This window comes from the organism of the source record quoted next, unplaced genomic scaffold, assembly GCF_019419815.1.
Source record: "Pyrus x bretschneideri cultivar Hongxiangsu unplaced genomic scaffold, Pyrus_bretschneideri_v1 Contig55, whole genome shotgun sequence".
Lineage (NCBI taxonomy): Eukaryota > Viridiplantae > Streptophyta > Magnoliopsida > Rosales > Rosaceae > Pyrus > Pyrus x bretschneideri.
The window spans coordinates 2,445,117-2,457,856 of NW_025999793.1; the positions used below are offsets into that span (position 1 = coordinate 2,445,117).

The following is a 12,740-nucleotide window of genomic DNA, read 5'->3' on the forward strand; positions in this document are numbered from 1 at the left end:
CAGAATTCTTGTAATTTCAACGGAATCCCAGAGGGATGAGTAAGATCATCTCCTGCAGCCAAAACTAAGAGTGCCCTCTCGAACAGCCACGGTCCGCTCCTCATCACTGTGCTTCCTTCACGTTCGTTATTAAAACCAAAGGAGAAAAGATCATTCGCCAACTCCACAATCATAACTCTGGCCCTTGGCCTCCAAAGATGATACGTGTGTTTTTTGAATCTCTCCCGATTGACAGGTTTCCTCGTCAAAACCTTACCCACTAGAAAACCCTTGAATTCTTAAGTACAAGCCCTTCTTTCTTGTCCACCACAATCACCTGTTGTTCCTCGCTCGTGAGAGCCAGTTGAGAAGAGAAAAGAGTAGTCATATCCTCCATAGCTTCCATTAAAACTTGACCGAGTTGCCTGCAAATTGAAGTCCCAACAGCCACACCAATCCGCCGAATCCTATTAAACATTTAGAGTCTCCACACTACTTTGAACCAATTAATCGGAACTGCAGTCTGCAATTCATACTCGGTATTCCAAACTTGACTCAACGCCCAACGCCGCTGAAAATAATTCGAAAAACCGAAAACCCCAACAAAACCAAACCGTTTGGGTTGGTTAATTTGATTTGATTTGGTTTTTTTTTTTTCTTTTGGTTTAATTGTTCAATTAATTTGCAAATGGCCATTTATCATAATAATGAAAAAAGTGTCTTTACATGATAACGTGAGTTCGAATCCAGTCGATGGTTAATTTAATATCTAACTTATAAACGTTATCGCTCGACTCAAAAAAAATAAAAAAGTCCAAACAATTTATAAAAATAAATGAATATGAAAGAAACGGTTTAATATGCGGTTTTGATTTTACAAACTGTGGATTATAATGCAATATACAATATAAATGATAAATAATACATTGCGTGTTGTACAAAAATCTTTTACCTTCCGAAAAAAACTTGTTTACTCTTTTTTGCCTTTAGCATCACTCGCTCATTCTAGTTCGAGGGCAACCATTCTTCTCAAGTCATTTCATCTTTTGTCTTATCACTACTCTGACTGTGGCTCCAATGTCGGCGACCTTTGCCTGCTCGCAGTTGGTGACTAGTGGGACCATCTCTAAAATCAGCTCACGCATGCCCATCAGTCCTCCTGTGTCATCCACCAAGACAACATATTGGAAATTCTCATGATTTGTAATTTTGTTTGGAATTGTTTCATTAGAATCTGCTTGACGCTGAAACCGAGGCCACGTTGAGGTACATTAGATCATGGAAATCTCTCTTCCAAAATTAAGGAAATTTATTCGACCATATTGGCGGTGTGGATGGGTAGTTTTGCTTTGGTTGATCTTATGCAATACGCTTTTCGCTTGGAAATTCGTCATTACCCCCATAGACCAGCTTTCCAAGTAATGGGTAGTGTCAATCCATTGCCGAAGTTGCTGCAGACACCTATATTTAACATGGCTCCGATTCTCCTCTCTGTTTGTCGAAATACAATCACATGGTTTTGCAATATCCGTTTAGTCAACTCGAGATTCCATTTGATGGCAACATAAACTTCTACAAAGTAAGTTGGATCAAAGCTTAGTTGCAGTGGTAGAACACTTTCAACACCAAAATAAATGCTTTCCACCCTTTGTTTTTTTACAAATTTATTCTAAAATGCTCTGATTTACGGGGAAGAGGATTCAAAGTTGAACGCAATGAGGATGAGGCGGGCACAATGCCTTGGTCAACTAGCTTGACCCACAAATACAAATGCCTCACATTATTAATTTTGTTATTTTGTGCTGAATAAATTATAGATGATTGCAAGAAGGGTAGTAGTAGGAGTGATCCTACATGGAGATCTTTACCTTGCTTGTGTTTTTTCGAGAATCAATGACCCAAATTATTTGATTTTCTTACAGACAATAGTTGAGCCATTTAGGACCATCAACAATCAACGTTACTTTATTATCTACTAAGACTCAGTTTCCGTGCTGCCCCCTCCCATTCCTTTCTTTCCGATTCTTTTCTCCCTCTCTGCTGTAGGAAATGACCTTCTTGCCCTCGAATACAGAGTTTGTTGTTCTTTTCCGCCCGAATGCTCTCCACGTGTTGATCATCGCTTCGGCTTCTCTTTGTCGTTCCCCATTTTTCCTCATCCGCACATTGGAATGACGTCCATCCTGTCCACGCGTCGATCATCATCGAAGGGCTTTGCTTCGACTCCTTCTTGACTTTTCCTCTGACTCTCCTTCACTTTGCTGTCTTCTCTCATCTCTCACTCTTTCTCATGCTTTCCTTCTCTACTGCAGAAGCCTTCCATCCATTCCGATCTCTCCCACAAACCCTTATGTTGCCAAAGCTTGCCTTCTCTCGCTTTCTGATCTCGACTTCTCTCTCTCACTTTCCTGTTGAAAAAAACCAACCCAGTAGAAATTTCTCCAGTTCTCTCTTCAAAAACTACAAATCACAACGGCCAAACTCCAAACAAAAAAAAAAAAAAATCGAATTCGAAAAGCCATTTGGTTTTCTTCGATTCCTACACTGTCCAAACCTTTGCCTTGCGACTTGGATCGAGCTAGGGTTTTCTTTGAGCCGCGATCGCACCTTTGTCCTCCGCCGTCTGTCACTGTAAGTCTTTTTTTTTTTTTTTTTTCCTTCAGAATTTTCAATCCTTATATGCTTCATTTTCTGAAATCTTCATGTTGCATACATACATATATATATATATATGTGTATATTGTTAGATATGCGTTGCATGTGTTACATGTGTGAAAATGCCCTGCCTCTTCAAATCAGTCTACATCCCTACACTTATGTCGCTCTCGAACCTCAATTTCTTTCGCTCTTAAACGCCGCCTTCTCTCCCTCTCCGACCTTGCGATATTTGTCTCACAAATTACCAACCGCACTTTCTGGCTGAAAAACCACCCAACCTGTAGTAGTTTCTTGGGTTCTTCAGTTGGATGTGGAGAAATTTTGTACCCAGGCGTTTCCTGGTGAGTTTTACGTCTTTCTCAATGTAAGTGTTTTAATTTCTTTTCTGTGATTTTGGATTTGTAGATGGGTTTTCCGTTCAAATTTCTTTTTTGTGATTTTGGGGGTTTTGTTTGTACCCTCGGATCCTGCTTGTGGGTGTTTAATTTGGCTGCATATGGTTGTTTAATTCAGTTTTGTTTTCAGTTTTTCATTTTTTTTGGGGCTTTTGTAACTCAAGGTGAGCAATTTTAGCTTCTCTCTTTGGGGCTATTGTGGAACCAAATTTTAAATTTTTATGATTATGAAAGTTGAAAACGACACTTTGTTTAGTTTCCATTTAGTACATTAATGCATAACTCTGTTTTTCTCTCCTCCTTAAATTCATATATGGAAATAGGAAGTTTAAGGATCTTTGTTCTTGCTAATAGGTTTAATAATAATGACGTTTGAATGATCTTTGTTTCCAGGAAACTGATTTTAAAGAATGGTAGCTGGTGATTCAGGAAGCATGGTAGAAATATAGGTTTCAACGACTCAACTCCCGAAAGTTGAGCTTCCAATCCAAGCTCTATAACACTTAAGAAGAGGTTATGATCCGCATTATCTAAAATTATGACTATACTGGAAGAGATAGTGTAATGCTCTTAAAGAGGCAATGGATATCCAAAAGAAATGAAAATGTTTTATGCATGCCCATGCACTTGAGAATATAGGATCACAGATTGATGATAACCAATGGTAATTTTGGTTTTTACAAGTAGCTACTAAATTCATCAATGAGCTGTGTTGATATTGAGTCCTAATCTTTTCCGTTGCCGAAAGGAAAGATTATTGACCAAAAAAATGAAGAAAGGCAATTCCATTACAATTTTATAAAACGTGAAAAAATGAACCTATATATGTGTATATAATACAAATAATCAAAAGATGTTGAACCAAGGAGTTTACAGTGATATACAGTCTCATGATATGACACAAGGTTACTCAGTGAAACTTGAAATTATACTCTTGTAAACAAGTTCATATGAATGGAGAATTATATATGAATGGTTATGAGTTGCCCACATCACATCTCAACAAGTAAATCCCTCAAGTATACATGGAAGCAAGTTGCTTTATATAAATTTCAAAGGAAAATGTGTCATAAAGTGTAGAAAACCCTTGAAGGATTCAAATTGCATGAAGAAAGTCCCAAAAGGTTAAAGTATAAAATATGTACTCAATACCAATGGATGATATAAATTGCCTTAGTGAGTATTATCATTATGATATTGTTGCAACATACTAAAAGCTATTGCAAGAGTTGATGACATTAGATTGAGACTCCTGAAAAGTCTAGAAAGATTATAAAGTATTGAAATGAATATTGTCTCAAATTGTTGATTGAACAATATACCAACACGGATATTATCCATGATGTTTATGATATTAAAGAATCATAAGGATTGAAGATTATGAGTTGAATACTCAAAATGATGTAGATACTAAGAATAATCATTTATCTTCTTGAGGGTAAAGATAAATTGATATTTGGTCCAGAAGTATCACATCTTAGTGAAGTATTTGTTTTGTTGTATTTGACATAATACATTGAATGAAATAAAGCTTATCTATTGATATCTCCGAGAAATTACAGGTATGTGCATACATATGAGTTAAAATGGACAAACAAGATGAACCCTTCATAAAGGTTGTTCATGAGAAATCTCAGTACTCGGCAGTACCTCAGAAGAAGGAGGCACTGGAGATTGATCTCTTAAATACAGAAGAAGGAGCCATGGGGTTTTGGGTTTGTGGTGAAGTACCGTTTTGGTGAGGATGCAGCGGAAGCAAAGCAACAGTTGAACATACAGTCATTGGTGGGCGTGAGATAAGAATTGTGTTTACTGAGGAGAACAGAAAAACTCCTCAAGAAATGCGCACAACTACCCGTGTAAGGTACGTTGTATTTGGCTCCAATACTACCCATCATTTATTATGCCCTCTTAAATATAAAGAAATTATATTCATACATCTCAAATTACTTCTCCCATATTTTTTTAATTTTTAATATTTTTTACACATCATTAGCACTTGATAAATAAATATTAAAAAAATTAAAAAGATGTGAGAAGTAATTTGGGATGTGTAAATATATTCTTCCTAAATATAATTAGATATTCATTTAATAAATGTGATTTTTATTTTATTTTATATTTATCTGCAGTAGTCGACATGGAGGAAGCTCAAGGAGAACTCCACCGAGGTCCGACGGCAATATCGTTGTCAGTTTTAACTTTCACTTGGCTGGAAATAAGGAAGATAAGCTTACTATTAGCTCTTTAAAATTTGTCAACAAAATTGGCTTGAAAGTCCTAGTTTAAAGACCAAGTCATGGTCTGTGGTTTAAAAGAAAGCACATTTCAGGTGCCCAAAAGTTGCGTGCGTACGTACGTAAAAGAATGGATAATCCTTGCGTTCCACCAATGAGGAATACACATATTCTACAAATTTTATACCGTGATGGTTCATCTTCTTAATCTTTATTTGAAGATCATTGAAACAAAAAGAATTATTTGAATATGAGATCGTTTAGTCATTTAAATATATGAACCCAATCAACAGTATTAATACTAAGTAAAAGATTTATAATGAATTATTCATTTTATTGATATATTTGGATAACTAAATTGTCTTCAATTTGAATAGTTCTTTGTATACATGATATTCAAATTAAGATTAAAAAATTTATAACTTATACTATATATATAAAAATACATTATTTATACAAAAAAAATTATTCCTTGAGTTGAAAAATAAGATAATGTACATAACTGTTCGATCAATCTCATCTTAATTTGAAATGATGAATCCTTGTGTTACCCTTGAGTTTTCTAGCAAAAGAAAACGTTAACTGCATTAGGAAACAAAGAGTCATTTATCTTCATGTTTATATTATGTCTGTCCAACTGTTGAAGGCATAACTTTTGAAGTTGAATATGGTAGATTAGCTACAGAGAATTGTTCAAACAGTAGATAATTATTTGACCGAACAAAAAAGTAGAAATTTATGAACATAATTCTTTACGTAAGTACAGAACCAATAAAGATGAAGAATTTAATCTTGATCTTTTTCTTCTTGTGAGAGTTTTAATATTGAATTTGTAAACCCAGTGGTTTTGGAAATAACTAGGTTCTCAAGTTGGCTATTTTGCTCCTAAAGATTGTGAAAGGATACCATTGGGGTGGCTTTTAAGAAGGTTTGGACACCCTTCAAAGTATAGTAGTAACACATTCTTCTTGCTAGTACAAGAATAGAATAGTAAAGGGTTAAAATTTGTAAACAAAATTGGCTTTGAAAGTCCTAGTTTAAAGACCTAGTCATGGTCTGTAATTTAAAAGAAAGCACATTTCTTGTACCCAAAAGTTGTGTATGTAAGTAAAAGAATGGATAATCCTTGCGTTCCACCTATGAGGAATGCACATATTCTACAAATTTTATATTGTGATCGTTCAGTTTCTTAATCTTTATTTCAAGATCATCTAAACAAAAAGAATTATTTGAGTCTGAGATTGTTTAGTCATTTAAATATATGAACCCAATCGACAGTGTAGACACTAAGTAAAAGATTTATAACGAACTATTCATTTTATTGATACATTTGGTGACTAAACAGTCTTCAATTTGAATAATTATTTGCATCTATGATATTCAAATTAAGATTAAGAAATTAGTAACTTATACTACAGAAATACATTATTTGTAAAAAAAATTTATTCCTGGTGTTGAAAAGTAAGATAATGTACACAACAATTCGATCGATCTCGTCTTAATTTGAAATGATCAATCCTTGAGTTGCCCTTGAGTTTTCCAGCAAAACAAAATGTTTTCTGCATTTGGAAACAAAGAGTCATTTATCTGGTCGTTTATATTATGTCTGTCCAACTGTTGAAGGGCATAACTTTTGAAGTTGAATATGGAGGATTAGCTATAGAGACTTATTCAAACAATAGAAAATTATTTGACCCAACAAAAAAGTAGAAATTTATGACCATAATTCTTTACGTAAGTACATAATCGATAAATATGAAGAATTTAATCTTGATCTTTTTCTTCTTGTTAGAGTAATATTGAATCTGTAAATCCAGTGGTTTTGTGAAATTGTCTTGCCACGCTAATTAAGAAGGCATCGAAATAGCTTGGTTCTCAAATTGGCTATTCTGCTCCTAAAGATTGTGAAAGGATACCCATTGGGGTGGCTTCTTCTTGGTTGTACAAGAAATTGATTAGCAGTTTCAAGAGACTCGTTTTTTATTAGCTTACATCTATTTATTTTGATTTAATATTTTGTATTTATATATATTTTTATAATTCAAAACCACAAAAGTTTGACCCACCCCCCTCAAATTTTCTATTTTTTTTCTTTATTTGAAATTTTGGGGCTTACGTTGAAATTTAATGTGTCTCACAACCTGAAGGAATTGGGAGGGGCATTTCATTTTTGGATATAGAATGAATAGGTTCAGGAGATGAGAGAATTAAGGTTACCCATCAAAAAGACTAATCCAATCCATAATGATGTGCCGGAAAATGGAACATTTTTATTACCCGACCAACCCTCATGTGAAGCAAATACAACAGGTACACTAATCAGTAAGATTAATGAAGTAGCAATTAATGCAAAAACAGCCAATTAGAAAGCAATAGTCATGTTTCTATTCCTCCAATCTACCAACAAAAGAATTATACCATTTGATCCCTTTTATTAGCCAAAAAATTGTACGCCTTATATACTGCTTTTGGGCAACCCTCTCAACAACTAAGAGATCCATTCGAGGAACAAGGGGAGAATCCGTACTTCAATTGAGATATTGAGAAATCATTTGACCTTTTTAGTTGGAACTTTAGGTGGTTATCGAAAAAAGATAGCGAAACAAAATTATTCCTAGAGTTGAGACTGAAAGGAATGTATAAACCAATGCTTCCATAGATTTGATCGTGGTTTACAATTATAGCTTTCATACCTATTTATTTGGGATCATCTCCCGGATAAATAAAGAACAAGAGTCAAAGAAAAGGCAGTGATTCAAATCAAGATTTATCTGGTAACCCATCTAAAAATCACAAAAAGAAAATAAAAATGAAAAGTAACAATTAACAAAGCATATTGTATTAGACTACTTGTCTTCTTGTAGTTGGATCTCAAAGTTTTTGGAATGCTCCAGCAAAAACATCTTGAAACAAGGTTCTAGCACCATGCCAAATGGAATTATTTTTTGTCCCATAATCCCCCACTACTATATATATCGTGAAATGTGACATCTGTTTGTATTTTTTTTTTACTGATTCGATTTTTTTTAAGCATAACAAAATATAGCGTATCTATATTTTGTAAAATATAAAATATTCTTCCTTTAAGTATTCCTCAACTTTAATTTATAGAATTTCCTTTTATCCATTTCTTCCTCTTCATCGAAAGATATATCTTTCAATACAATAGTTATATGACAAGTGGATCTTTTTATAGGATAACCCCGTCCTCAAGCCAAGGGCTTTAATTTTTTCACAGTTGCGTGTTACAGTTAACCACAGCCACAAGGACCACTCTTGTGTTATAACTAATATAAGTTAAAATTAGGTGACGCAATAAAATTAAAAAAGGGACCGACATTGAATTAAGAAAAATGGCAGAAGAATTGTTATTTTATAGGTTAATAGGTTATTTATCACAGTCATTTTCTCCAAAGTTTATGTTTTGGACTGTTTAAATTGTTCGAGTTAACGTAGCTATGCTCTTGTCAGTTTTGGCTCATAATGTATGGATTTGAAGGGAAGAACGAGATTTACAAAAGTAAATGAGCACAATGGGGATTTGGCAAAGTAATCACGTCTAAATAGATAAAATCTACATTTAAGAGCTTTAGGAAAAGTTGATATTTGTTGTTTGTACCATACTTCATCACTTCCGAAACTACCAATCACTGGTCAACTCTGTGCCTTCAAGGGTCCACTGAAGAGCTCATGTGGGGGCACCCTTGCTGAAGCACACAAGTTCCTCCCCAATCAAGAGACTAATCGCAACACGACACATGTCAACATCAAAATAAAGCTCTTAGAGTCCTAGATCAATCGTGGACAGGATCCGAAGACTTTCCTTATCTATAAAAGGAGACCGTTCTCCTACAATTAATTTCTAATGCCATTATTGTACTTAAACTCGTCATTAGAACTCACTAATAATGATTATACTTAAACCTATGTATTGTGTAAACTTTTCACTATTAATAAGAACTCATCAACCCTCGTGGACGTAACCTAACTTAGGTTGAACCACGTACTTCTAGTGTTTGCTTCTTTACCTCTATCTCTTTACATAGTATACTCAATAGGTGATTGAAGCAACCTTGTGAAGGTCATAAACTTGTCACTATACGATGTTCCAAAGTTTAATTGATTTTGTGTATCAACATTTGGCGTCATTTGTGGAAACGACATTAATTCCTACTTTCACCAGCTTTGTCAGACTGGTTTTTATCATGTATGCACTCTCATTTGATAAGGCATCCCTCTCTAACATGGGGAGCGAAGGAAGCTACAACATACAGAAAAGCACCCCTTGCATGCCTAGCGTGAGGTAGCGAATGAGGGAAATGATCCAGCCTGCTCTTCGAACTAAAGTTGAAGAGGTTAGAACTTTGAATAAAATAAAAAAATGGCCATAAGGAATGAGATCCTTGAAGAACAGTATGAGAAGGTCTTCGAGATGTTTTGCGAGGCTAGATAGACTCAGTCTCGAGAGCCATCGCCCTCATGACTGCGAATCAACATATAGGTACCCACCAACGCAAAGTTTCACATGTCTTTAACACGAGCATTCTTAATGACGAGCGGCCTTATACCCAAGATATTGATCAACATGAGACATCTCTCGACCTAGCTGCTTCAAACTAAAGCAAGACAAGTGGAAGAAGACATCTCCTTGTAAAAGGAATGGAATGATCAAAAGTTGGTTATTGCGACTGTCAAGACCTCTTAAGGCATCGTCGAGAAAAACCTATCCACATAGACTTAAGGATCATTGACCCAAGGGTCATCAAAGGAATCATTCACTTACCACAACCAAGGTCAACTACTAACCTAAGGAAGAAACGACAAGACTTAAAGGAACAAGAAGGTGTTTGAGAGTCAGGGGACTTCCAAAGGGCATTTCCCGGAAGCTAGTATAGTGAATAAAAAAAAAGCCACATACTCTTGATTAAACTTCCCCACCAATAAATGATGGAAACTTATGAATGATGGTTCCAATAGTGCCTGACTCCACTAAGGACCACCTTATCCTGCAACTTCTCAACGAAGTGAACAGACTAAAGGCCAAACGTCATGCCAAGGTACCTGAATGGAATCAGCCGAGGCCAGGCCCTCTAGCAAGAAGGATGTTTGGCACCCCTTTACAAGGAGAAACAAAACAGAAGCTTGGTTTGCTATCGTAAATTGGAAGGGAAGATCCAATTAAGCATATCCATCTCTTTGAATCCACCATGGCATACCGAGGCATAGTAATGAAGAACGATGTCTCATTTTCCTTTTCATTCTATCTGTGGGAACTCTCAATTGGTATTGTCATCTTCAGCCTGATACAATAGATTATTACATTACGCCTAAGAGACTTTTTGGGGTGCATCGCATCTTCTAGGCTGATTGCTTACACTCCGCTGAAGATTTGTACACCATTCATCAGAAGTCAAACTAGTCATTGCGTGAATATGCCCGTAGCTTCAGCCACGAGTATTCTGTTTGCACTGTGGTAGATTATAAAATAGCACTTAGGGCCTTCACAGTAGGTGTCAACATACACTTTTTCCCTTTGGCATGTGTTACAATATGCCTCAACAACTCGTCATTATTCTCACCCACTTGGTAATGCAAGAACTCACCTTCGTATCAGCAACCAGGTGATGAAAGGTACAACTCATACTCTAATAAATAATTTATTTCCTTTGGCAAATTACCACCTTTTCCCCCAACTAGGTAATGAAGGAATTCACCTTCATCCACTAACTTGGTGATGGAAAGTACAACGAGTACTCCACTCTTTTCATTAACCAGGTAATGAAGGGACTCACCTTCTATCACCAACCAGGTGATGAAGGGTACTACCCGTACTCTAATATATAATTTTATCGTTCAACAGTAGCGATGCTTTAATAAGCCAACAAAGGCTTATGTGCATGTGTAATACTTTGACAAGTCTGAAGCTTTATTAACCTAGAAAGCTACATATTGTATACAAAGGCTAAACTTTTACAAGACTATTTGACATCGAAATGCGAAGGCATCACTTGCAAAACTCTTCAGTCCTCTTACATCTACTTTAAATATTTCTCTCTTCAACAATGCAAACACTACAACCCCAATGTGGGTTCGGAAGGCCACTATTGGGAGGTCAATAAATTTATATAGCTTCCAAAAGGCTTCAAGCAACATATAGCCTTCAACTCTTCCATGGCTTAATTTGCACCATGCAGTATGAAACGCTATTAACATCTCCTTCAATGGTACCAGAAGCTCAAACATTGTAGCTTCGATAAATTAGTTGGGTTCCCATGGATATAGTTCAAAGGAAACTCATTTGTAGGCTTTCTAAAAGCCTCAGGCATTTTCTACTCCACCATTTAGAAGAACTTCGAAGTCACAAGCTTCGATAAACTAGACAGCCACATTGACAACATGCAAGCATTATATCATAGCTTTACTTACCAACGATGGTAAATCAAAACTTCGGTGGGTAATGCACAATAGTGTCCAAGGAAAAATCATATTGTACCAATTATGTAACTCTTCGACAATGCGAGAGTAACCCAACAAAAAAATTGCTTTCACACTCTTGATCAAGACCGTGTGAAGCAAAATCAATTTATATGTTTCCTCCGAACCTTCAATTACTACAACATCTGGTTTGCCTCACACACGTGGAAGCAAATCTATTTATGTGGTCACTCCTACATTTTCTTGTCTCTAGTTCAAAAAAAAAAAAGGGGCGGGGGAGGCAGGCTAAAAATAAAAATTCGACATTAATTAAAGATTAATAGTAAATAATTATTGATTATTAATTAAGCAATTAATTAATTATTTTATGGCATGTGGAGGAGGCCAACAAAGCTTCGACACATAGGATATAACTACTAGTTCTACAGTGTGCGAAGCAACATCAATATATGGAGTGGTTGAAACTTGAAAAAACGTCTACCTTTCAAGCTAAGTGTCCACAGAAAAAAGTTTTAACCACTCAAGTGATGTGCCTAAAGGAAAAAGCTTCAACCACTCAAGTTATGTGCCCAAAGGAAAAAGCTTCAAGCACTCCAGCTATGTGCCCAAAGGAAAAAGTTTCAGCCACTCAAGCTATGTGCCCAAAGGGAAAAACTTCAACCATTCACGCCATTTGTCCAAAGGAAAAAGCTTCAACCACTCAAGTTATATACACAAATGAAAAAACTTCAACCAGATTTTCTTTTCTCAACAAAAAAAAAAAAGAAAAAAAAAGGGGACTTGGGCTTAAGAAAAAAATAATATATGTACTTGGGCTACATCCAAAAAAAAAAGAGGAAAATTTTTTTAAAGTTTTTTTTCTTCAGTGACTCGGGAAACATAAGACACCTCATTCGGTAATCCTTCTTGATTGGAGATTTGGGGGACACCCATTATATGGTAATATAGTTTAGTACTCGAAAGTTTCGTGAGTACTTAGCAACTTGGGTTTTGCTAGTCCCTAATCGGGAAGCTTTCCTCACTCAGGAACTTAAGG

The 12,740-nt window shown here is 35.7% G+C and overlaps 1 long non-coding RNA gene across 1 annotated transcript; it reads left to right on the forward strand.

Moving 5' to 3' along the window:
- The first annotated feature begins 2,050 nt into the window (after window positions 1-2,050).
- LOC125470989 lies at window positions 2,051-3,648 on the forward strand. The gene is made up of 2 exons (XR_007253325.1): window positions 2,051-2,610; window positions 2,727-3,648. It is a non-coding gene; the product is annotated as an uncharacterized LOC125470989 (long non-coding RNA).
- Window positions 3,649-12,740: the final 9,092 nt, after the last annotated feature.